This window comes from Hippoglossus stenolepis, chromosome 2 (genome assembly GCF_022539355.2).
Source record: "Hippoglossus stenolepis isolate QCI-W04-F060 chromosome 2, HSTE1.2, whole genome shotgun sequence".
Taxonomy (NCBI): Eukaryota; Metazoa; Chordata; class Actinopteri; order Pleuronectiformes; family Pleuronectidae; genus Hippoglossus; species Hippoglossus stenolepis.
The window spans coordinates 5,542,274-5,570,263 of record NC_061484.1 but is presented as its reverse complement, the minus strand read 5'-3'; the positions used below and the strand labels follow the sequence as shown (position 1 = coordinate 5,570,263).

Genomic DNA, 27,990 nt, shown 5'->3' with positions numbered 1-27,990 from the left:
AACACATGCAGATTTATAAAGTGCAGGGCGAAGTTACACGAAGACAGAAGGTTTGGTTTTAGTTTCTGAGACTGCTCAAAACCAAATAACTCCATTTTACAATTCTTTGACTGTTATCATCTCTCCAAACACAGGTAAGGTTTATTTGTTTCTCTTACATTCTTGAAGTGTAATTTAATATTATCCTATTTTGCACTTTTTCTAGAATCAAAACATGGAAATGTAAACTTACTGGAGGCCACATAAAGAAAATAAATGAAGGGAAGCAGCTTTTATATGAATTATACTGAAAACTGAGCTATTTCAGAATCTAAGGCGACTGTTTAAGAGTCTAAGACTCCATTGCAAAGATGACTGTCCAGTACCATGCTTTTACTGTGACAAACATGGAGATTGAAGAAAGTAAAATTGTCTCAGCAGTTTCTCGGGGATGGCAGCAGCCGCCGCAATTCAGGTAATGAAATAAGAGCTTTTTTTTATTATCAAGAAGTTGATGTATACCACAAGAGAGTCGAATTTAATGTAGTTTTTTTACAATTTTAAAATCTTTTCAAACCTGTGCTAAATTTGCAACATCAGCATTAATTTGGAGTCATAATAAAAAGTCAATACAGAGCTTTTAACACCTGTGGTGGCAGTTTCTGTTTAATAATGATACTCTATTGTATAATAATACACACATAACATTGTCTCTAGGAAAGTTCAACTAAAACACCTGCAGGTGGGCTCACCCCACACAGCCACCTAGTGTGACGTGTATAGAATGAGCACAGAGCACAGGAGAATCACTTCACTTATACAATCAGAAGCCCCTCCCTGCGAGGAGCCAAAGGTATACTTCAGTCTCTTGATGTCTGACCAGGTTGGGCAGAGTTCCTGTCTCAGATCTCCGTCTCACCCCCCTGGTGTGCCTTTCTGGTGTGAGACAATCTGTCTCCGAGATCCCCTATCTAGATTTACAACATCAAAAGACCCCAGTCCTGTATACAATGCAGAGTTCCCCTCACCCATCTCTATCAGACACACTAAGTAACCCCTGCAGTGAAGCATTTGCTAAGACACACATGTGAGGGCCATAAACACTTATAGTCCCCTCTGCAACTTTTGTAAGTCACAGAAACACATTTGTTATCTACTTCTTCTAAATACATATCTGTTCTTCTATTAAACATTACACAAATGCAAATCTGCCATTACAATTCCCCCTTTGAGCCTAAAAGGCTCAATATCCTTTATACATCTTTATACCATCTCATCATCCTGGAAGGGAAGCATCCAGGATAGATGAGTTTCAGGAAGTTGAACATATCGTCCAATCATAGACTTGATTAAGGAAATAACCATAGTCTTAAACTCAAAAGACAATACAACAGTTCAACAACACTAGTACACACATGAAAATTCAAATAGGTTTCAACAAACTTCAATAACATATTTTGCAATCATTCAAAGTAGGCGTGACCATCAATTCCGCCCTTCAGGAATCTAAGTGTCCTTGTTCTTTCTCTGGACAATAGGTCATTTAAAATTTGAAGCGATATGCATCATATTGTCAAAATGTTCACTGTGTATGTGCCACAATTCGTCCTGATTATGTGACAAACACCTTCTTGGCTAGCATCTTTTCTCAAAGCCATCCTGTGATGCAGAGTCATTCCTGACCCTAGACAGTGGGAGAAAGAGTTGGAAAAAACCCAGCCCCCTCTAAAGATGTTAATCTTCCATCTCCAGAGCAAACTCATCTGTTTGTGTGTGTTCTTCTCAGTGCTCCCCCTGGGGCAAGTCCTCCAAAACCTTTCATCTGGAGACACTCACACTGTGGAACTCTCATCTCTTGATTACACACAATGAGTTGAATCTGTAAATGAGCTTGGGTCTCTGATATTTTCATGGACTCAAACCATGCATTCTCAGGCTTTGTCAGTTCATCAGGAATTGAACATGAGTTCTCCTTTTGTCCTGACTTTGATGCTCAGGTTATATTTCGTGTTTTCTTCCTGCCAAGGTTTCACATGCCATATTATTGGTAGGGACGACGATGACGGTGTTCATGAACAGGAAACCATCTTTTCCCTCGAACTGCATCCCAGTCGTCCCATCAGGTGTCGTTGTTTTCCCCTTGGCGCTATTGTATCAGCAGTGCCCCTCGCCAACCCCTCTTCAAAGTGTTGCCTCTTCTTGAGATTAGAGACGTGTGGCCCTAATCATTTCCACACCTCTCCTTGCTTGCAAACACGAAACAATTGAAGGCTGAAGGCTCGCACACTGACACAACGCACGCTCCGTCCTGTAGAATCCACTCGTGGCTCAAATCCTCCTTCAATGGCTTGCATGTCTCCAGGTTGACCTTCACTTCCGTCTGTGTGGTGAGAGGCACTTGGTTTGCACTCGTTCCATCGACGTGCTCTCCTGGTTTCCTTCTCACGTCCTTCACACAATCCTGTCTCCTGGTCTCAGATCATGCAGTTCCCTGTCTATGGATTTCGGTAGGGAGTCCATCACCTGCCTGTGGATTTTAAAGAGTACAGGGGATAAGTGTATACAATATCTACCAGTTCGTTTTTCAATGTGTTGTTGTCTCTTTCCACTGTTTGTTTCTTTCCACTGCCCGCCACTTGCGGATGATGAAACACGATGTTGCCTCGTGTCGATACCCATACTCACCAGCATCCTTAAAGCTGTGCTTACAAATGGTGTACCATTATCAGTGGACATCTTTTGGAATTTCCCAACGTGGAATGAGTTCTCGAGCAGTGTCTGCGCCACTGCTGAAGAATCCTGTTTAGATGTGGGAAAGCTTCTACTTGCATAGCATACATGTCAACAAGAACAAGACAGTATTTATTTATTTATCTAACTTACTCAATTCAATTTAATCTTTATCAAATTCCTCTATAAATGATCAAACTGTTTGCTTGGTGGTGGATTTTTACTTTGTGGAATCTGGATTTCTTTACCTATTTTAATTGTAATTCAATTACACGACTCAGATAAAAAAGTTTTATTGAGTATTGTTTAGAGTGTTGTTTTGTACACCCAATATATCTATATCTATATTCCTCCCTTTTGACACACTGACTACAGTCATGTGTCAATTCAAACTAATGAAGAAACATACATAAGTTAAACAATATCATCCATGCGACCCACATCAAAAGTCTGTCAACCACCAAACAGACTGTTATCCACCAACAGTTTATTCCTTAAATTTATTAAATTAAATCTGTATTCTTACAAAATTATTCAATTGCGATTGACCCTTGTTTATAGCTCCTATAACCTACATTAAGTTAATCATTAAAAATCTTTAATACGCTCTCCTCATTTGCAGACTGCATACAGTTTGCATAATAACACAGCATCTATCAGCACACAGATGAGTGTGAAGTGAAATAGGTTCATGAATCTCCTATTCAGTCAACTCGGCCAAAAATCACATGCCACCCCCATGCAAACCTGCTATTAGTGTTGCTCTTGACACTCTTGTCTCTTGCATATTTGCATTCTTCAGTCAATGCACAGTAGTGTGATGGGAGTGGTTTAGCCTCTATTGTATCACACAGTCGTAAACCCACTTGGTTATCTCAGTTGCTGCATCCTTTGATGCTGAACTTATCACCAAACAACTATCACTCCTGCATAATTAGCTGGTTATCTCTTAAAATCTAATTCTAAACTAGGAGAAAAAACTTTTTTCTCTTTAGTTAAGAAAAACTGCTACGCAATCATGTGGCTATCCCTACTGATGTAGGGATAAGAGTCGCATAGTTAAAAACATTGCATCTCTAAATAGTGATGTCTATCATCTAAGGCAATACTGTCCCATATCTGAGCCACCTGGTTGTTAAAAGGTGGGAGGTATTTTGCTCAAGCAAAATCATCCTATCAGCATATTGGCCCAGTAAAGTCATATATCACAGCGTCACATATCACACATCAAATATCACAGCTCTCTCAGCAGTTGTCGAAACTCTAAAACATTGTTTGAAGCTCTGCTTCCTTTGTTTTTCCTTACAGGAAAAAAGTAGTGTGTTAACAGACAATCTTTACATATTCCATACGAGGATTCAGATATTCTTTTCTATTTGAGTCTTATCCCTTGATCAGACCCAAAACATATTTGTGCCCGGTCCACAAACATGACGGTACCTGTTTCAACTCAGGAATATCATTAATGTCCACACAAACTAAAAATATTAATATATTTTATCAAAAAATTTACCACATTCAGGAATGAGTTCAACATTCCTAATTTCATTTATCACTATGGAAAATCGTTTGCGATTAACCTTTAACCCTCTTTAAAATATCTTATTGGTATTAAATGTCTTTTCCCCTCCAGTAGTATTATAATCAAAAGTTGATATTTTAACAAATCTTTTAGCCAATGAGTCTATCAAAACTACTAAGACAACACAGTGTTTACTATCTCAATACAACCAACTTACTTTATCCTTTCTTTACTTCACATCCTCTATAACCTTCTTAACTTAGTTTGCTCTTACTTAAAAGTCCGCTTCTCTGAGTAAATAACATCTATGTTCACATTTGTCTGAAGTCTCTCTGCCTCTGCCTTTCGAGAGGTGTTACTTCAGAGAGTAGAAAGTCTAGACATCCCATTGATATGCTAGTGTCAAATCCCCCTTTCTCTATCAAACAAATGCAGATGTTATTTAGACTCCAGTTACCTCTAATGCCCTGCGGTGTTTAAATTTAACATACTACTCAATGAACACATCAAATCTTTACCCATAAGATTTATCAGGCAGTGTGGTGACAACAAAAATGAATCTTAAAAAATCTCCTTCAACCACATCATGAAAAATAGCAATTGTACAGTGCATCTCTCTATCACTGTTGATAGACCTGTTGCTCCAATCATTATGAGATATCCAACATTCATTTTAGGAGTAATATCACACTCTTCACATCTATTAACTGATTCCGGTTCCTGAATCTACAAATATATGTGATGTCTCTACCACTCACTGTGATTTGTGTGTTCGGGCATTAGTTTATACACATCATTGTGAAAATATTTAGCATAAAGTACAGTAGGCCTCTCTCTACTGATCTTCTAATCAAGCTCACAATGGTCAATAGCAATCTTAATCATCTGTTCTATGTCTAACATTAATTCACATGGTGTGTGTGTAACCGTGTTCTTACTATAGTGACGTGCTTGAAACTCTCTCTCTCCATCTCAGTGTCCTCACCAGATGAATTCCTTCACTGTCCCCAGCTCACCGCTAATCAATCGCACTGTGTGCGCTGCTTCCCAGGGCATTCTCTTGCCCACCTCTTGGTGGAGCTGAGTCCAGATCAGAATCTAGTCGGAAACACTGAGACTGGAGATTATTTCAGTTCCTGCATATTCACTTCAGTTAAACAACATCCATACACTCTTCAATCCAGCACAAATATCCCTACTTTCATTTTCCTTTTTCTTTGTCCTCTCTACTTCGTTCTTATTCTTTTTATTTCTCTCTTTTCACACGCAGTTTAGTTTTGAATTATCAAAGATAATTTAAACTCAAACTTCCCATGCTCGGAAAAGACACAGTCATCCTCTCTATTTTAAACCTATTTTCTCAAATAGGTTGTCTCAGCAATTGTGAACCCGACTCTTATTTTATAAATTTAAACTCTGGTTTGTTCAGCAGAATACGAAATTTGGAAAATAAAGTTCTGCTTATATGGGAAAAGAACTTAAAGTCTCTTAATTTAATTTTTAACCAAATCGTTTCTATCTCTTAAAAATTTATTTTAAGATTTGTTATGAGGTTGTTTATTTTTCCTTTTACTATTAGCTTTTAAAACGCAATTATACCCCAAATATATTTAAACATATACTCACCTTTTCTCCAGTTCGAGGATTCTCAGATTCCTCTCTTTTCTTTTCTCCTCTGCTTTCTCAGCTGAAATCCTCAGCTTAAATACTCAGTTTAGTTTCATCAAATTCTACATGTTTCTTCTTTCACAGTCACACATATCCATCAACAAAATTTGTTAAGTTTAGTTTATTAGTGTTTTAGTGTTAGTAACCTTAAACCTTCAACCAACACCAAAATGCTTTTAACCTTCAACAAACTCCAAAAATGCTTTTGTAAGGAACAATAAAACCCATCTCGATATAATGTTGTCAATTGTAATTACCTCTTGTAATTCCTGATCACTTGGCAAATTTCTCAATTATTGTTCCTACGTTTTGATTCCTTAATACATTTAATACTCTGCCTGATATAATGCCTTAGAAATCTCATATTCACACTTCTCTTTAGCACCTCGCATGCAGGTATAAAATGTACTGGAATTATCAGATTTTCAACAGATTGCTGTACTGAGGCGATCCGGACCTGGCCTTGGTCCTTCCGTCCCAGCTACACCTCTATTGCAAAATAATAATAATATTACTATATATTAATAATAACTACTAGTCATGAGCCCGACATCAGAGCCCAATCTTATCTATAATATTTGACCTTTTCCTAAAGATCGAAACCAAGCTTCATGGATCCTACACGATTTCCAAAACCTTGCCATGCAGACACGTCTGTCCCTCAATACAATGAATGAGTGAATCTCTTTTTCCCTGGATCTTTTCCTAAAGATCATAACATTTTAATTTTACTTACCCGAGAGACAATGCTTGTTTTCCAGACCAGGTCCGTTGGATCACCTCAGTGAGTGCACTCCTGGCTCTCAAGCTTTCGGCCCTCATTTGTTGAGGTTATGAGTCCCAGACTTTCCTCAGCGTTGAGATCAGAGTGTCTGCTCACACGAGTGACCCTGCCAACAACGCCAAAATTGTGGTGGCAGTTTCTGTTTAATAATGATACTCTATTGTATAATAATACACACATAACATTGTCTCTAGGAAAGTTCAACTAAAACACCTGCAGGTGGGCTCACCCCACACAGCCACCTAGTGTGACGTGTATAGAATGAGCACAGAGCACAGGAGAATCACTTCACTTATACAATCAGAAGCCCCTCCCTGCGAGGAGCCAAAAGGTATTCTTCAGTCTCTTGATGTCTGACCAGGTTGGGCAGAGTTCCTGTCTCAGATCTCCGTCTCACCCCCCTGGTGTGCCTTTCTGGTGTGAGACAATCTGTCTCGAGATCCCCTATCTAGATTTACAACATCAAAAACCCCAGTCCTGTATACAATGCAGAGTTCCCCTCACCCATCTCTATCAGACACACTAAGTAACCCCTGCAGTGAAGCATTTGCTAAGACACACATGTGAGGGCCATAAACACTTATAGTCCCCTCTGCAACTTTTGTAAGTCACAGAAACACATTTGTTATCTACTTCTTCTAAATACATATCTGTTCTTCTATTAAACATTACACAAATGCAAATCTGCCATTACACACCCTAAGAAGCATTTCGCTCAGGAGTCACTGGTAAACACACAGAGTAAAGTGAAAATTGGAATTCAAATCTCTCAGATCACCAGAAACATATTATATATATATATATATATATATATATATAACATATTTAGGTATGGTTCTGTAACATTCATATGATTTATATTTTATTATATATCTTTTGTTGTATTAGGTTAATATAGGCAGTATTGCAAATCACAGAGCAGCATTTATAGAATAGTTGCATTCATGGAATTAAGTGTCTTGATTTTTCTGATATTTAACTTCCAGGACTAACCACTCCTGTCTACTTATTTACTGATTCAATTTCCAAATCATTGGGTGTAAAAAAATTTAATAATATAAAACATTTTGCCGTGAGAAATGATTCAATCACCCAACTCAAGGTATAGCCATTATTCTCTTGACAGATCATTTGGTTTGTCTATATGTTGTACAAATTATACAGTTTAAAGATATTTATGTTTGTATATAATATTTTGTTTGTATGACATATGATGATGATGTCTATTTCTAAAATAACATTTTACCAACAATGATTTTTGTTTACAAATTTTGCTGGAAATGTATCTTCTGGACAGTATTTTGCAATCCCAGTCAGATTCAATCCAGATGAAGCACAAAACCACTTCATGAAATTCAAGTTTCTGTTTCTGTTCTGGTTGCCGCTCTCACTCAGAGTTTGTGTTGAGGAACAGTTCCTACAGGGTTGCCACAGTTTGCTTCGGGCTCCTCTGTGTTCTCATGCTGGCCGGTATCATAGGTCAGAGCCTCCACTGTAAGTCCACGTCTTTGTGTGTGTTTAAAAAGTTGCCAAAATGTGTTGGTGAATCTATTGATTGACAACATACAATCTCTCCTCTCTGGCAGATCAAAAAGTTGAAAAAGAACATCAAGACAATGTAAAAGTCATGGACAAAGAGAACCTGCAGGACAGCCTGAAGTCAGTGCAGGAGGAGAAACAAGATATTGAAGCCAAACGGATTCAGTTACAGGAAGATACCAATGTTTTATCTCAAAAGAGAGACCAAATAGAGACAAATAACAATTTGCTGAGAGAAGAAACGAACAAACTAAAGCTCAGCCAAAGCCAGTTAGAGACCACTAACAGTGCTTTGAACAAAAACATTGAACAGCTGAGAGCCAGTAAAAGCCGGTTGGATACCAATTACAATGTCTTGTCTGCAGCCAAAGAGCTGTTACAAAAACAATATGACACAGTGGTCAAACGTAAAGATGAGTTACAGGGCAGTCATGACTCGGTGAGCAGGGAGAGGGACAATTTACATAACAAATTCAATGTTGGGACATGGTTTTTGTGAAACTAACAGTTCGGGCCTACATGGGCAGTCAAAAGCCTGAAGCCGCATGTCCTTTGTTCTGGAGAAAAGCAGAGCAAAGGAACTCAGTCTCCCATGGTGCCTCAACGCCACACAGAGGTGTGAAAACCCCCCAGGGACACAAGTTTCAACTCCTATTGGTCACTCTGGGCCCCATGACCTGTGAGGTCACCGGGCCAATATAAGGCCTGTTCCCCCTCTCTTCTGTCTCTTTTCTACAATCCCTCCGAGGGGAGAAGGCTGTCCAGCCTTTTTCCATCCACCTCTTCAAGAGGAGCACACGGCTCTTTCCCTGCAACTTCATGGAGGAGAGTTGCAGCTTCCAGCTCATCTCACCAAGGAAACCTCCTCGCAATCCAAGCTCTACCAACCTCCAGGCAGCAACACGAGGTCCTGTCTGACAACGAACAGCAAAACCGCTGTACCGCTCAACAGAACCACAAAGGCAGGAGCCACAAAACCAGTAAGACGACTTCACAGAACTGCGAACTGCACAGCAACTCTTTTTCCCCTTTCCACGGACGGGTAACACAACTGGGCTTAATAATTATACCAGGCTAAGCAAGACTGTTTATTCGATTCTGTGTGATGTTTATAAGTTTGATTTGTGTTGCTGTGATATTGTGGTTACAAGTTATTTGAAAGTTAATGTTAGTTATGCTCTTCAGTCTTTCCTTGCATGCCTCTAGTAACTTTCTCTAATTTGGCACAGACACACGCATTATCTCTGACCCCCGCTACATGTCGTAGACATTACAATAGGGGGGGAGGGGCGTTATCTTCAAAGTGGCCAACCGCCATTTTGGAAGCACGCTGACTCACACAGACACACACGCATACTCACATACACATCTCTATATATATATTAAATACACCGTTAGTAATTTGTGTTTTTATACTTTATTATCTTCATAATAAATGTTTTTCTTTCACCAATGTTTTTTCATTAATGTTGCATAAGTGAATTTTGCCAACCTCTACACTGTCAACAAATCTATATCCTTCAACTTACTATCTATGATAATTTTGGTTACAGTTATTAATTTAATTGTTAATCAGAGTTCCAAATTTGTAGTTAGTACTTTTATTAGCCAATTTATTGATTATCTTTTCCTTTCCTTTGAAGGGTGGTGCCCCGAGGTAACTTTAATCAATTAAAGTTATTATTTAATATTAATATTTTTATTATTGATATTCAATATTTTATTTTGATAACCAAATTTATTGAATGCCGAAAGGCACACCATTTTATGGTATCACGTTTAATGCATTATTGCACAACACTAACATCTTGCACATACATATATATACATTATTACTTGATGTGGTAATTGCATTTTAATTCTCATTTTGAAAAAAGTCTGACATTTGCTGCCATTCTACAGCTGTGAAGACCTGCCTGACCTGCAACAGCTCCTATACTATGAGTATGATGTGCAGCAGTACCACACTGTCGAGGAGAACACAAAGACGTGTGTGTGATGAGGTGGAAGGAAAACGTGCACTATCAAAAGTCTCTGGATTTCTTCTGCCGGGTTGATCAGATGCAGATCTGCAGCATTTGTGCCCAGGGAAATCAGAGAGGACATGACATCATCTCGCAGAGGGTACAGCACAACAGGAAATAGGAATGTGTTGCATAATGCATTTTAATACTATTCTATTGTAGACGTCTGGTGATCCTAATCGACCTGATATAGGTCAGTAAACTTCAGACCAACACACAAGTGGTCTCTAATTACAGGCAAACTGATATATGAAATATATATTGTCTAGTGTTTCAGTTACATTAACCTGAAAGTAGAAATAAGCAGTCAAAGTGCAATACAGAAATTCTTTTCTTGATAAACAAATACTGCATCTAAAAAATAACAAAAACAGTCAAACTTAAACTTAATTTAACTCTGCTGTTGGAACCACTGAAGTTCAAAAATGTAATCTAATGATCTTTGAAATTTGTGATACCAAAGTGGACCATTAACCCTTGTGTTGTCCCTGATTCTCCCGACTGTTGGCCCCCTCACATAGCCCACCACATATTAGCACGCACACGTAGGGCAATAGACAAGTGAGCAGCCCTTGCAGATGTATTTGTTACACCCGCGGTACACGGTGTGAGTTTTACAGTCCTTTTTCCTGGGGCATATCTGACACCTCTTCCTCTTACTCGCCCCGAGCGGGGCTACTGCTAGGGCTATGGAGGAGGCCGGACGCTCGGGTCGAGTGTCGTTGTCGTCGTCGTGGTCAAGAGCTCTCCGTGTGGCGGTGGCTTTTACAGCCTTCACAACCGCGGCGGACGCTTCCGTGCGGGGGATGTGCTCCCTTCGTGCGATGAACGGAGTCACGAGAGCCTTTCCCAGCTGTTCTAGGAACACCCTCCGCTTGTTCCGCTTGCCCGGCATCCAGTCGGGTTGATCTCTCTCCATATCACGAAGGCGTTGTAGGAAGAGCCGTCGATTTTGTTGTGGAAGACGACCAGGGGCCAGCGTGCGGTCATCCTCCTGCAGCTGTACGTTCTGATCACCTTGTCTAGGTTGTCCACGCCTCCTTTGTTGCGGTTGTAGTCAGGTTGATGACCGGTTTCCCGTCCTCGCGGTCGCTGATTTCGGCCTCCGCGTGCCGCATGCTCAGGAGCACCACGTTCCTGTTTATCTTTGGGATGTAGGACACCAGATTGGCAGTGGCGTGAATGCGAACTTGGATGAGAACCCCTCTCTTCCCTTGACCGCGCGCAGCCCGGTCGGGAGGTTGAGCCTATTATTCCAAACCGTGCTGACCACGGTGAGCTCCTCTCCAGGAGCTGCCGCGTGAGTTCGTAGGAGGTGAAGTAATTGTCGCGCGTGATGTTACGACCGTGCAGTCCCTCCGTTACATCGAGCACTACCCGCAACCCCTGGTTCCGTTCTGGGCGTCCGCCGCTCGGCTTTCCGGTGTACACTTGCATCTTCCAAGCGTAGCTGGATTTTGCATCGCAGGCCACCCACGACTTGATCCTGTATTTCGCCGGCTTGCTGGGCATGTACCGTCGGGAAGGACACCGGCCTAGGGAGAAGAAGAGGAGGAGAAGAGAGGAGAGGAGAGGAGATGAGGACGAGGACTAGCAGCCGCTATCTGGCTATAGCTACATAACATAATAACAAAAAATAATAATATTAAAAAAACGGAAACAAATGGCTAACCTCTGAACGGAACCAGTTGCTCGTCCACGGTCACTTCGGGCCCTGGGTTGTAGAGGCGCGGCTGCCGCGCCTCCCACGCGTCCCAGACCTCTCGCACGGCCGCCAATTTGTCCGTGGCTCGTCTTGTCTCGCGGTCGTTGAAGCGCAGCAGTCTGGAGTACGTGTGGAAGAGTTTTAGGGGCATCGTGGCACGAAATATCGCCCAGCCGCTCACGGGGACCAAGTTATTTCCCCGTTTCTTGAAAGGAAGGTCTTTCCACGAGTCCGGTGGTGGTGGTGGTGGTGCCGTGGTCTTGTCCTTCTTCTTCTTCTTCCAAGGATGACGAATCTGCAGAAGCATCACCCACTGGGTCATAGTCTTCGTCGCCGCCGTCGTCTTCGCTGTCGTCGTCGTCTTCTCGGTCTGCTTTTCTGTCTGCTTCTCGGTCTGCTTCTCCATCTGCTTGTCCGTCCGCTTCTCGGCCTTGCTCTTTCGCGTCCTCTTTGGGTTCAGAGGATGGTTGCTGGGAGAATAGCTGTTGGAGAACCTGCTCTCTGGTGAAACACACCTGACATGACAGCGTGACATGGTCAGGGAGGGTGGCACACGGAGAATGGCACACCGGCTTCTCTGTGGGTCTAATATACCCCCCGAGATTACAATTGGAATCAGGTGTGGGTCTAAATGACCCCACAGAGCAACACAGCGCCCTCTCTGGGGGTCTAAATGACCCCCCAGGAGAATCGAGAATGACAATCCATTGGTCTCAATTACCCCAGGAGAATTGGATAATGACAATCCTTGGGTCACCCTAACCCTAACCCTGACCGGCCAGGGCTTGCGGATGATCGCATGCACGCACGCACACACAGACACACACACACTTTAATCCGACCCAGGAACAACATGAGGGTTAAGGGGAATGAAGTCTTTCTTTTATATAATATATTTCTGACTTTGCCAAAGGTAAGAATTTTGTCTGATATGGCTGAACAAAGGTAAAATCTATCAAATGTGAGTTGTGCAGTATTGTACACTGCTGATATTACATATGGATCCATCCTTTTCACTATTTATCCTTTATTCTCTAGCATCTAAAGACTTTGACTGAACTGCCAAACCAGTAATTACTTATAACTGGAGATTTACTGGAGATGGATTCGCTAAACAACTATTTACAAAACTGTTTCTAAAGGAATCTTTGGTTCTCAAAATGAGAAACACATACTAGCACAATAATTCTAAGAAATGAACTGAATTCAAGTTTGGATGTACCCAAACCAATTGTTTGGGAAATTGCTGACTTCATTGGCACTGGCGCCAGAGATATAAGAGTTTGTATAATAAAGAAATGTGTTTCTTACCTTGACCATGTTTGGTCATTGGGTCTAAACTGACTGCTCAAGTGGCACGAAGGATTTCTTCTGGTGTTTTATGTATGCCAGTGGTGCCCCTCCTGGTGAGATTGAGTTCCTTACAGTGAATCCAATCTGTGGTCCTGAGCTGGGTTGCCCAAAGGACTGGAGAGGCCTAAGAGCTTCCAGCTGAAGTGGAGCTCCTGTGCGAAGGTGGAAGGTTGCTTGGTCATCAAAGATTTTCATACTATTGAAATAAACAACCTTCAATTTGGACAACAGTATTTAATCAGTGTGGCCACAGAGGATGAGTAGGGCAACATCGGGGACAAACCAGCCAGCTGCATTGCACAGGTAGCTATGCGGTTAACAGCAAGCCTGCCCATGTTTGCTCACTTCGAGGACGAACGGCGAGTCTTTGAAGAGGACAGTTATGTGGATGACCTCTTAACCTCCCACAATGACCTGCAGAAGTTGGAAAAAATCACAGCAGGAGTTGAGGAGATTTTGAGAGCTGGAGGATTCTTTCTCAAACCTTGGGTCCAGTCAGGGCAAATTGGGAGGTGAGGCACTGAAGCAGAAGTACTAGAAAAGGAAGTGAAACAAAGTAAAACCTTTATTCTTCCAAAATCAAATGAGAGATGAAGACAACAAAGCCCTGGGCATTGGGTACCAAGTGGAGGAAGACAAACTCTACATGATGACATCAATTAATTTTTCCAAAAGGAAAAAGAAGATGAGAGGTGGCAAGGATCTTCTCAAACAGGAGGTGAGACCTGAGACACCTAACCCACTGACTAGGAGGGGACCCCTATGCCAAGTAGCTGGACTGTACGACCCAGTTGGCTTAGTTACACCTGCCAAACAGAAAGGGGAAATCCTTGTTAAGAAAGCGTTCCAGGAAGGTGGAGATGGTAAACTGACCCACGAAACCTGGGATAAACCTCTCTCAGAAGGCCTCAGAGAAGAAGCCATTCAGCTTTTTGAAGAGTATGTGCAGCTTGGACAGAATAGATTCCAAAGGATCCTCACACCAGCTGACTGGGAAGGTAAACCATGGGGGATCACATTCTCAGACGGAAGTGACAAAACCTATGTAGCTGTGATGTATTTGAGGTGGGAGACAAGTCAAGGAATTGAAGTCCGATTTGTTGAATTAAAAGCCAAGCTTATACCACTGGATCAAAAGGGAGAAGCAGTCAAAGCTGAGATCTGTGGAGCTGTCTTTGCAGCCAGGATCAGGAAATATGTTGAAAAGCATGGAAGAATGGAGATCGAGATGGTTCCATCTAGTTGACAGTCAAACAATTCTGGGGGCCATTCAAAGAGAAAGCTATGGTACTAGACCTTCTTCGCAAATAGAGTGGGCGAGATCCAGAAGGCTGGACCAGTGCAAGACTGGTGGTGGATACCGGGAAATCTGAACATTGCTGACATCATTACAAGAGGTGGCACTCCTGAAGATCTAAAGGAGAATTCCACATGGCAGAATGGACCGGAATTCTTGAAGTGGCCAATATAGGAGTGGCCTAAAAGGTCTGCTGGAGAGGTTGCTGCTCATGCCAGGGAGAGTTTAAACAAACTCCAGAGGAAGGCATTCAGAGCTGTATTGACAAGAGCTCAAGCAAAATGGGCCAGAAAAGGAAAACCTGCAGGCCCCAGAGAGCCAAAAGTTAAATTCAAGAGGAAAAACTGCATCAAACCCTACTTCTCTTCTTCCAAAAGAGAGGAGTTGCAGGAGGAACAAGGCAAGGCAGTGTCAACAAATCACGAGTGAACTTCCACCAGAGCGAACAGGCACAGCTGCACCATTTGAATTCATAACCATGGACCTGTCCGGCCCTTATGAAGTGAGGGATGAAGTAAAGAAAATAGTCAGACGCAAAGTGTGGGAATTGTGTTCTGTTGCATGGCCTCCAGGGCCATACACACTCATCTGAAGGATTTCTGCTGGCTTACCAGAGGTTCACTTCACTGAGGGGATACCCAAGGAAAACTGTGGTCAGACCCTGGCACTAACTTTGTTGGGGCCAAACCTGCTCTGAAGCAGCTTCACAAATTTCTGGACCAACTGAACAGGTCTGAGCTTGAAGAAAACGCTGCCAAGCATGGAGACGGAGTGGTCTTGGCGGATCCACCCTGCAGACTCTCCCCATAGGAATTGGCTAGCTGAGGCAGCTGTCAAGATTGTGAGGCGGGCCTTGAGCAATCTTGGTGGAGATGGAGGTTTCACCTGGGGAATTCAAACATTTCTCTTCATGGCAGCCAACCTTGCAAATGAGAGACCCATCGATGCCTGAACTCAAAGCAGGAGTATATTACCCCCAATTCTTTGTTGCTAGGATGGGCCAGTCCAATGGGTGACCCAGGAGACTTCAAGTTTGACGGCTACCCATACAAAAGACTCCAAAGTATTCAAGGAGAGGTCAGCAAATTCTGGAAGAAGTGGTGCCAGTTGGCTGGTCCTAATCTGTTTATAAGAAACAAGTGGCACACCAAGGAGCGAAATGTTGCAGGAGGAGATTTGGTATGGCTGGTTGACCAAAATGCCCTGAGAGGTCAATACAAGTTGGCTAGAGTGCTCAGTGTCAACGCTGATAGGAAAGGCATTGAAAGGGATGTACATGTGATAACCTTTCCCAGCTACCCCGTCCCAGTCACGAAGCCAACCAGAGGAGAGATCACAAAAACAAACAAGGAAGGAACCAAGAGGCTCTTAACAAAAATCCCTGCGACAATTCTCCATAGGGATGTCAGACGCCTAGTTCTACCTATTGAAGAACAACAAGAGGCTTGAAGGACTGGTGTGACCTCCTGGGTTTAAAAAACCAGGAGTGGGAGGTGTTGAGGTAAAAAGATGGAACTCTCCAAACTCTCCATTTTCAAGGTTCATTTCAGTTCCTCATCACATCAGCTCACTTTACTTTGCCTAAAAGACTGCAAGTCCCATAATGCACCACCAGCAGACAAGTGCAGTCGGCTCATTACTCATTACGACTTAAGTTGGAACACCTGCAAATGGAAGGTCACTCTCAGCAAACAGCAGAGAGGAGAGGCAAGCAAGGATTCAACTCATGGTACAACCAAAAAAGCCACTGGTGCTGTGACAAGACTTTTATTTTGATGATTATTTAATATTGGAAGTGCTGCTATAGTCATTGATGTTAGGATGTCTTGTTTGATGAATTGTAAAATAATAACCAAGCAGCACACAGCATACAGACAGCATGCATATTAGTTTGCTGCATGCATATAAGTTTGGCTTTTTGTTTGAGTGTACTTAGTTGTTTGTTCAATTTATATTGATGTTTGAATACTGTTTGCATTCATTTAAACAGTCCATTCATTAGTTGGGACTGTTTCAGCAATTCCACCTGTTGTAATCCTTGGTACTTATTTCCTTCATTTTGACCTAGGTACACTGTAAAAAACATATATTTACTTTACTCGTTGGATTGAAATTGTTTGAAATATATTTGCATATTTGTATAACTTCTTCTTTTTGTGTTTTGAAGGTTTTCAACCTGATGGACCAACCAGTCAACAACAAACAAATAAGGAAAAATAAATATTGAGCTCTGTTGGAAAGAGTTGTCCCGTGCGTCCTTTGGGGTTCATGTACCAGGCTATTTCAAGTTGGGCAAGACTTGAACAGAAAACCTAAGAACTTGACAGTGGTATTAAAGAAGCTCACTTCAACTTATGCCGTTTTTGTTTTGGGTGACTAATTCAGAGCTAAAAGTATCTCAGTGTGAAAACATTTATTTTGTTGTATAAATTTGACGATTTGGGAATTGCCATTTGAAATGTTATGTGTTGACAGATGTGCAATGTATATATAAAATACATTTTACCTTTTTATTTCAATTATTATGTGAGATGACTAATTACTATCCCTTCATGAATATAATTATATTTTAATAAAGAGGAGAAACTCCCGGAGACAGATAAAAGCCAAAGCAGCACAGCTACAATATTCTAACTTAACTCCAAATGCTATTTCCTAACTTTCCTTAGACTCTCCTTCCTCCTAAATGCTCACATTCTTTAAACCCTACAGCTCATGGTTGCACATTAACCCTGTGAAAAGTTTCTGTGAAAAGTGCACTCAAGGGCGAAAAACCTGATCTGGTGTAAAACAGTGTCACTTCAAAGTAAATTATTTGAAAACGAATCTCACTTGCATAGTTATGCCTATATTCACAAAGCCCTGCTGTTTTTTGTTGCTGTTTTTGCAAACTTTCTAATGAACCAAATAACCATCCGTTTTTATTTTGTGGCTTATATTCTGGTGTGTAAACAGTCATCTGTGTGTGGCTCTTCTTCCGATCTGAACTGACTGACAGAAACACAAGTGCTGGGATGAGATAAGAGAACATTGTAAGGGATGAGCAGCTCTGTCAGGACTCCTCACTTCCTCTTACTCTGACTTAAGTTGACTTGCTCAGTGGAAACTAAGACTTGTTGCTGTCAGCAGTAGTGGGAAAGTGTCATCCTCTGTCTTTTGCACTGTAGTTTGTATTTTATCAAGATGATGATTAACACAGATAATGCACTGATATTAAACACATAAAATGTTAAAACCTGAATGGTTTGTCTCTGGCTGCTGTGGTGAGAGCCAGAAGTGCAAAGGGAACACATGCAGATTTATAAAGTGCAGGGCGAAGTTACACGAAGACAGAAGGTTTGGTTTTAGTTTCTGAGACTGCTCAAAACCAAATAACTCCACTTTACAATTCTTTGACTGTGTTATCATCTCTCCAAACACAGGTAAGGTTTATTTGTTTCTCTTACATTCTTGAAGTGTAATTTAATATTATCCTATTTTGCACTTTTTCTAGAATCAAGACATGGCAATGTAAACTTACTGGAGGCCACAATAAAGAAAATAAATGAAGGGATGCAGCTTTTATAGGAATTATACTGAAAACTGAGCTATTTCAGAATCTAAGGCTACTGTTTCTTTTTCTGGTAAGACTCCATTGCAAAGATGACTGTCCAGTACCATGCTTCTACTGTGACAAACATGGACATTGAAGAAAGTAAAATTGTCTCTAAACAGTTTCTCGGGATGGCAGCAGCCGCCATAATTCAGGTAATGAAATAAGAGCTTTTTATTATCAAGGAGTTGATGTATACCACGAGAGATTAAAATTTAATGTAGTTTTTTTAATTTTAAAATCTTTTCAAACCTGTGCTAAATTTGCAACATCAGCATTAATTTGGAGTCATAATAAAAAGTCAATACAGAGCTTTTAACACCCTAAAAAGCATTTCGCTCAGGAGTCACTGGTAAACACACAGAGTAAAGTGAAAATTGGAATTCAAATCTCTCAGATCACCAGAAACATATTATATATATATATATATATATATATATATAACATATTTAGGTATGGTTCTGTAACATTCATATGATTTATATTTTATTATATATCTTTTGTTGTATTAGGTTAATATAGGCAGTATTGCAAATCACAGAGCAGCATTTATAGAATAGTTGCATTCATGGAATTAAGTGTCTTGATTTTTCTGATATTTAACTTCCAGGACTAACCACTCCTGTCTACTTATTTACTGATTCAATTTCCAAATCATTGGGTGTAAAAAAATTTAATAATATAAAACATTTTGCCGTGAGAAATGATTCAATCACCCAACTCAAGGTATAGCCATTATTCTCTTGACAGATCATTTGGTTTGTCTATATGTTGTACAAATTATACAGTTTAAAGATATTTATGTTTGTATATAATATTTTGTTTGTATGACATATGATGATGATGTCTATTTCTAAAATAACATTTTACCAACAATGATTTTTGTTTACAAATTTTGCTGGAAATGTATCTTCTGGACAGTATTTTGCAATCCCAGTCAGATTCAATCCAGATGAAGCACAAAACCACTTCATGAAATTCAAGTTTCTGTTTCTGTTCTGGTTGCCGCTCTCACTCAGAGTTTGTGTTGAGGAACAGTTCCTACAGGGTTGCCACAGTTTGCTTCGGGCTCCTCTGTGTTCTCATGCTGGCAGTATCATAGGTCAGAGCATCCACTGTAAGTCACGTCTTTGTGTGTGTTAAAAAGTTGCCAAAATGTGTTGGTGAATCTATTGATTGACAACATACAATCTCTCCTCTCTGGCAGATCAAAAAGTTGAAAAGAACATCAAGACAATGTAAAAGTCATGGACAAAGAGAACCTGCAGGACAGCCTGAAGTCAGTGCAGGAGGAGAAACAAGATATTGAAGCCAAACGGATTCAGTTACAGGAAGATACCAATGTTTTATCTCAAAGAGACCAAATAGAGACAAATAACAATTTGCTGAGAGAAGAAGCGAACAAACTAAAGCTCAGCCAAAGCCAGTTAGAGACCACTAACAGTGCTTTGAACAAAAACATTGAACAGCTGAGAGCCAGTAAAAGCGGTTGGATACCAATTACAATGTCTTGTCTGCAGCCAAAGAGCTGTTACAAAAACAATATGACACAGTGGTCAAACGTAAAGATGAGTTACAGGGCAGTCATGACTCGGTGAGCAGGAGAGGGACAATTTACATAACAAATTCAATGTTGGGACATGGTTTTGTGAAACTAACAGTTCGGGCCTACATGGGCAGTCAAAGCCTGAAGCCGCATGTCCTTTGTTCTGGAGAAAAGCAGAGCAAAGGAACTCAGTCTCCCATGGTGCCTCAACGCCACACAGAGGTGGAAAACCCCCAGGGACACAAGTTTCAACTCCTATTGGTCACTCTGGGCCCCATGACCTGTGAGGTCACCGGGCCAATATAAGGCCTGTTCCCCTCTCTTCTGTCTCTTTTCTACAATCCCTCCGAGGGAGAAGGCTGTCCAGCCTTTTCCATCCACCTCTTCAAGAGGAGCACACGGCTCTTTCCTGCAACTTCATGGAGGAGAGTTGCAGCTTCCAGCTCATCTCACCAAGGAAACCTCCTCGCAATCCAAGCTCTACCAACCTCCAGGCAGCAACACGAGGTCCTGTCTGACAACGAACAGCAAAACCGCTGTACCGCTCAACAGAACCACAAAGGCAGGAGCCACAAAACCAGTAAGACGACTTCACAGAACTGCGAACTGCACAGCAACTCTTTTTCCCCTTTCCACGGACGGGTAACACAACTGGGCTTAATAATTATACCAGGCTAAGCAAGACTGTTTATTCGATTCTGGGTGATGTTTATAAGTTTGATTTGTGTTGCTGTGATATTGTGGTTACAAGTTATTTGAAAGTTAATGTTAGTTATGCTCTTCAGTCTTTCCTTGCATGCCTCTAGTAACTTTCTCTAATTTGGCACAGACACACGCATTATCTCTGACCCCCGCTACATGTCGTAGACATTACAATAGGGGGGGAGGGGCGTTATCTTCAAAGTGGCCAACCGCCATTTTGGAAGCACGCTGACTCACACAGACACACACGCATACTCACATACACATCTCTATATATATATTAAATACACCGTTAGTAATTTGTGTTTTTATACTTTATTATCTTCATAATAAATGTTTTTCTTTCACCAATGTTTTTTCATTAATGTTGCATAAGTGAATTTTGCCAACCTCTACACTGTCAACAAATCTATATCCTTCAACTTACTATCTATGATAATTTTGGTTACAGTTATTAATTTAATTGTTAATCAGAGTTCCAAATTTGTAGTTAGTACTTTTATTAGCCAATTTATTGATTATCTTTTCCCTTCCTTTGAAGGGTGGTGCCCGAGGTAACTTTAATCAATTAAAGTTATTATTTAATATTAATATTTTTATTATTGATATTCAATATTTTATTTTGATAACCAAATTTATTGAATGCCGAAAGGCACACCATTTTATGGTATCACGTTTAATGCATTATTGCACAACACTAACATCTTGCACATACATATATATACCATTATTACTTGATGTGGTAATTGCATTTTAATTCTCATTTTGAAAAAAGTCTGACATTTGCTGCCATTCTACAGCTGTGAAGACCTGCCTGACCTGCAACAGCTCCTATACTATGAGTATGATGTGCAGCAGTACCACACTGTCGAGGAGAACACAAGGACGTGTGTGTGATGAGGTGGAAGGAAAACGTGCACTATCAAAAGTCTCTGGATTTCTTCTGCCGGGTTGATCAGATGCAGATCTGCAGCATTTGTGCCCAGGGAAATCAGAGAGGACATGACATCATCTCGCAGAGGGTACAGCACAACAGGAAATAGGAATGTGTTGCATAATGCATTTTAATACTATTCTATTGTAGACGTCTGGTGATCCTAATCGACCTGATATAGGTCAGTAAACTTCAGACCAACACACAAGTGGTCTCTAATTACAGGCAAACTGATATATGAAATATATATTGTCTAGTGTTTCAGTTACATTAACCTGAAAGTAGAAATAAGCAGTCAAAGTGCAATACAGAAATTCTTTTCTTGATAAACAAATACTGCATCTAAAAAATAACAAAAACAGTCAAACTTAAACTTAATTTAACTCTGCTGTTGGAACCACTGAAGTTCAAAAATGTAATCTAATGATCTTTGAAATTTGTGATACCAAAGTGGACCATTAACCCTTGTGTTGTCCCTGATTCTCCCGACTGTTGGCCCCCTCACATAGCCCACCACATATTAGCACGCACACGTAGGGCAATAGACAAGTGAGCAGCCCTTGCAGATGTATTTGTTACACCCGCGGTACACGGTGTGAGTTTTACAGTCCTTTTTCCTGGGGCATATCTGACACCTCTTCCTCTTACTCGCCCCGAGCGGGGCTACTGCTAGGGCTATGGAGGAGGCCGGACGCTCGGGTCGAGTGTCGTTGTCGTCGTCGTGGTCAAGAGCTCTCCGTGTGGCGGTGGCTTTTACAGCCTTCACAACCGCGGCGGACGCTTCCGTGCGGGGGATGTGCTCCCTTCGTGCGATGAACGGAGTCACGAGAGCCTTTCCCAGCTGTTCTAGGAACACCCTCCGCTTGTTCCGCTTGCCCGGCATCCAGTCGGGTTGATCTCTCTCCATATCACGAAGGCGTTGTAGGAAGAGCCGTCGATTTTGTTGTGGAAGACGACCAGGGGCCAGCGTGCGGTCATCCTCCTGCAGCTGTACGTTCTGATCACCTTGTCTAGGTTGTCCACGCCTCCTTTGTTGCGGTTGTAGTTCAGGTTGATGACCGGTTTCCCGTCCTCGCGGTCGCTGATGTCGGCCTCCGCGTGCCGCATGCTCAGGAGCACCACGTTCCTGTTTATCTTTGGGATGTAGGACACCAGATTGGCGGTGGGCGTGAATGCGAACTTGGATGAGAACCCCTCTCTTCCCTTGACCGCGCGCAGCCCGGTCGGGAGGTCGGGCCTATTATTCCAAACCGTGCCGACCACGGTGAGCTTTCTCTCCAGGAGCTGCCGCGTGAGTTCGTAGGAGGTGAAGTAATTGTCGCACGTGATGTTACGACCGTGCAGTCCCTCCGTTACATCGAGCACTACCCGCAACCCCTGGTTCCGTTCTGGGCGTCCGCCGCTCGGCTTTCCGGTGTACACTTGCATCTTCCAAGCGTAGCTGGATTTTGCATCGCAGGCCACCCACGACTTGATCCTGTATTTCGCCGGCTTGCTGGGCATGTACCGTCGGGAAGGACACCGGCCTAGGGAGAAGAAGAGGAGGAGAAGAGAGGAGAGGAGAGGAGATGAGGACGAGGACTAGCAGCCGCTATCTGGCTATAGCTACATAACATAATAACAAAAAATAATAATATTAAAAAAACGGAAACAAATGGCTAACCTCTGAACGGAACCAGTTGCTCGTCCACGGTCACTTCGGGCCCTGGGTTGTAGAGGCGCGGCTGCCGCGCCTCCCACGCGTCCCAGACCTCTCGCATGCGGCCGCCAATTTGTCCGTGGCTCGTCTTGTCTCGTGATCGTTGAAGCGCAGCAGTCTGATGCGTGTGGAAGAGTTTTAGGGCATCGTGGCACGAAATATCGCCCAGCCGCTCACGGGGACCAAGTTATTTCCCCGTTTCTTGAAAGGAAGGTCTTTCCACGAGTCCGGTGGTGGTGGTGGTGCCGTGGTCTTGTCCTTCTTCTTCTTCTTCCAAGGATGACGAATCTGCAGAAGCATCACCCACTGGGTCATAGTCTTCGTCGCCGCCGTCGTCTTCGCTGTCGTCGTCTTCGCTGTCGTCGTCGTCTTCTCGGTCTGCTTTTCTGTCTGCTTCTCGGTCTGCTTCTCCATCTGCTTGTCCGTCCGCTTCTCGGCCTTGCTCTTTCGCGTCCTCTTTGGGTTCAGAGGATGGTTGCTGGGAGAATAGCTGTTGGAGAACCTGCTCTCTGGTGAAACACACCTGACATGACAGCGTGACATGGTCAGGGAGGGTGGCACACGGAGAATGGCACACCGGCTTCTCTGTGGGTCTAATATACCCCCCGAGATTACAATTGGAATCAGGTGTGGGTCTAAATGACCCCACAGAGCAACACAGCGCCCTCTCTGGGGGTCTAAATGACCCCCCAGGAGAATCGAGAATGACAATCCATTGGTCTCAATTACCCCAGGAGAATTGGATAATGACAATCCTTGGGTCACCCTAACCCTAACCCTGACCGGCCAGGGCTTGCGGATGATCGCATGCACGCACGCACACACAGACACACACACACTTTAATCCGACCCAGGAACAACATGAGGGTTAAGGGGAATGAAGTCTTTCTTTTATATAATATATTTCTGACTTTGCCAAAGGTAAGAATTTTGTCTGATATGGCTGAACAAAGGTAAAATCTATCAAATGTGAGTTGTGCAGTATTGTACACTGCTGATATTACATATGGATCCATCCTTTTCACTATTTATCCTTTATTCTCTAGCATCTAAAGACTTTGACTGAACTGCCAAACCAGTAATTACTTATAACTGGAGATTTACTGGAGATGGATTCGCTAAACAACTATTTACAAAACTGTTTCTAAAGGAATCTTTGGTTCTCAAAATGAGAAACACATACTAGCACAATAATTCTAAGAAATGAACTGAATTCAAGTTTGGATGTACCCAAACCAATTGTTTGGGAAATTGCTGACTTCATTGGCACTGGCGCCAGAGATATAAGAGTTTGTATAATAAAGAAATGTGTTTCTTACCTTGACCATGTTTGGTCATTGGGTCTAAACTGACTGCTCAAGTGGCACGAAGGATTTCTTCTGGTGTTTTATGTATGCCAGTGGTGCCCCCTCCTGGTGAGATTGAGTTCCTTACAGTGAATCCAATCTGTGGTCCTGAGCTGGGTTGCCCAAAAGGACTGGAGAGGCCTAAGAGCTTCCAGCTGAAGTGGAGCTCCTGTGCGAAGGTGGAAGGTTGCTTGGTCATCAAAGATTTTCATACTATTGAAATAAACAACCTTCAATTTGGACAACAGTATTTAATCAGTGTGGCCACAGAGGATGAGTAGGGCAACATCGGGGACAAACCAGCCAGCTGCATTGCACAGGTAGCTATGCGGTTAACAGCAAGCCTGCCCATGTTTGCTCACTTCGAGGACGAACGGCGAGTCTTTGAAGAGGACAGTTATGTGGATGACCTCTTAACCTCCCACAATGACCTGCAGAAGTTGGAAAAAATCACAGCAGGAGTTGAGGAGATTTTGAGAGCTGGAGGATTCTTTCTCAAACCTTGGGTCCAGTCAGGGCAAATTGGGAGGTGAGGCACTGAAGCAGAAGTACTAGAAAAGGAAGTGAAACAAAGTAAAACCTTTATTCTTCCAAAATCAAATGAGAGATGAAGACAACAAAGCCCTGGGCATTGGGTACCAAGTGGAGGAAGACAAACTCTACATGATGACATCAATTAATTTTTCCAAAAGGAAAAAGAAGATGAGAGGTGGCAAGGATCTTCTCAAACAGGAGGTGAGACCTGAGACACCTAACCCACTGACTAGGAGGGGACCCCTATGCCAAGTAGCTGGACTGTACGACCCAGTTGGCTTAGTTACACCTGCCAAACAGAAAGGGGAAATCCTTGTTAAGAAAGCGTTCCAGGAAGGTGGAGATGGTAAACTGACCCACGAAACCTGGGATAAACCTCTCTCAGAAGGCCTCAGAGAAGAAGCCATTCAGCTTTTTGAAGAGTATGTGCAGCTTGGACAGAATAGATTCCAAAGGATCCTCACACCAGCTGACTGGGAAGGTAAACCATGGGGGATCACATTCTCAGACGGAAGTGACAAAACCTATGTAGCTGTGATGTATTTGAGGTGGGAGACAAGTCAAGGAATTGAAGTCCGATTTGTTGAATTAAAAGCCAAGCTTATACCACTGGATCAAAAGGGAGAAGCAGTCAAAGCTGAGATCTGTGGAGCTGTCTTTGCAGCCAGGATCAGGAAATATGTTGAAAAGCATGGAAGAATGGAGATCGAGATGGTTCCATCTAGTTGACAGTCAAACAATTCTGGGGGCCATTCAAAGAGAAAGCTATGGTACTAGACCTTCTTCGCAAATAGAGTGGGCGAGATCCAGAAGGCTGGACCAGTGCAAGACTGGTGGTGGATACCGGGAAATCTGAACATTGCTGACATCATTACAAGAGGTGGCACTCCTGAAGATCTAAAGGAGAATTCCACATGGCAGAATGGACCGGAATTCTTGAAGTGGCCAATATAGGAGTGGCCTAAAAGGTCTGCTGGAGAGGTTGCTGCTCATGCCAGGGAGAGTTTAAACAAACTCCAGAGGAAGGCATTCAGAGCTGTATTGACAAGAGCTCAAGCAAAAATGGGCCAGAAAAAGGAAAACCTGCAGGCCCCGCAGGAGAGCCAAAAAAGTTAAATTCAAGAGGAAAAAACTGCATCAAACCCTACTTCTCTTCTTCCAAAAGAAGAGGAGTTGCAGGAGGAACAAGGCAAGGCAGTGTCAACAAATCACGAGTGAACTTCCACCAGAGCGAACAGGCACAGCTGCACCATTTGAATTCATAACCATGGACCTGTCCGGCCCTTATGAAGTGAGGGATGAAGTAAAGAAAATAGTCAGACGCAAAGTGTGGGGAATTGGCTAGCTGAGGCAGCTGTCAAGATTGTGAAGCGGGCCTTGAGCAATCTTGGTGGAGATGGAGGTTTCACCTGGGGGGAATTCCAAACATTTCTCTTCATGGCAGCCAACCTTGCAAATGAGAGACCCATCGATGCCTGAACTCAAAGCAGGAGTATATTACCCCCAATTCTTTGTTGCTAGGATGGGCCAGTCCAATGGGTGACCCAGGAGACTTCAAGTTTGATGGCTACCCATACAAAAGACTCCAAAGTATTCAAGGAGAGGTCAGCAAATTCTGGAAGAAGTGGTGCCAGTTGGCTGGTCCTAATCTGTTTATAAGAAACAAGTGGCACACCAAGGAGCGAAATGTTGCAGGAGGAGATTTGGTATGGCTGGTTGACCAAAATGCCCTGAGAGGTCAATACAAGTTGGCTAGAGTGCTCAGTGTCAACGCTGATAGGAAAGGCATTGAAAGGGATGTACATGTGATAACCTTTCCCAGCTACCCCGTCCCAGTCACGAAGCCAACCAGAGGAGAGATCACAAAAACAAACAAGGAAGGAACCAAGAGGCTCTTAACAAAAATCCCTGCGACAATTCTCCATAGGGATGTCAGACGCCTAGTTCTACCTTCAGTTACAGAAAGATACCAATGTTTTATCTCAAAAGAGAGACCAAATAGAGACAAATAACAATTTGCTGAGCGAAGAAACGAACAAACTAAAGCTCAGCCAAAGCCAGTTAGAGACCACTAACAGTGCTTTGAACAAAAACATTGAACAGCTGAGAGCCAGTAAAAGCCGGTTGGATACCAATTACAATGTCTTGTCTGCAGCCAAAGAGCTGTTACAAAAACAATATGACACAGTGGTCAAACGTAAAGATGAGTTACAGGGCAGTCATGACTCGGTGAGCAGGGAGAGGGACAATTTACATAACAAATTCAATAATGTCACCAGATCTAAAGAGAAACTGCAGATGAGTTACAATGACTTGATTAAAGACATAGAACATTTACAGGAGAGATACAACGCATCTACCAGTGAAAAGGACACGCTAGCAAACAGTCACCAAAGCCTAACGACAGAAAGAGACACTCTTCAGGAAACTTTCAACTCTCTTAAAAAAGCAACAGACATATTGCGGGCTAATTACGCGACGTTGGCTCGGGAAACAAAAGAGCTTGAAAGCAGCTTTAATAATGTGACTGCAGAGAGAGATTATCTCCAGGGCCTAGTTGACAAAATGAACAAGACAATGCAAGGTACGTAGAAAGAACTGACCAAAAATCCTATATGTTAAAGTTTCATCTCAGCGCTTGAACGCTTTTGTCTCACTGCTTGATTATTGTTGAATCAATATCTCACAGAATACTGTCAACGCAAAGGAGCAGACCTGGCAATCATCACAAGCCAAAATGAAATGGTGCGTTTTTCCATGAGGATCATCGATCAACAAATCAAATTTCATTTGTATAGTCCATATTCACAAATCTTTTTGCCTCATAGGATTTAACAAGATGTGACATCATCTGCCCTTAAAGGTTCAGTGTGTAGAATTTAGTGACATCTACTGGTGAAGTTTCATGTTGCAGCTGAATACCCCTCACCTCACCCTCCCCTTCCAAACATGAAAGAGAACCTATGGTAGAATTCAGTTGTCATAAAAACTCAAAAGGTGTTTAGTTTGTCCAGTTTGGGCTACTGTAAAAAACAT

General features: G+C 42.3%; 1 pseudogene; it reads left to right on the top strand.

Annotated features, from left to right (window-relative positions):
* Positions 1–350: 350 nt before the first annotated feature.
* LOC124854551 lies at positions 351–27,546 on the top strand (annotated as a pseudogene).
* The last annotated feature ends 444 nt before the right edge of the window (positions 27,547–27,990 follow it).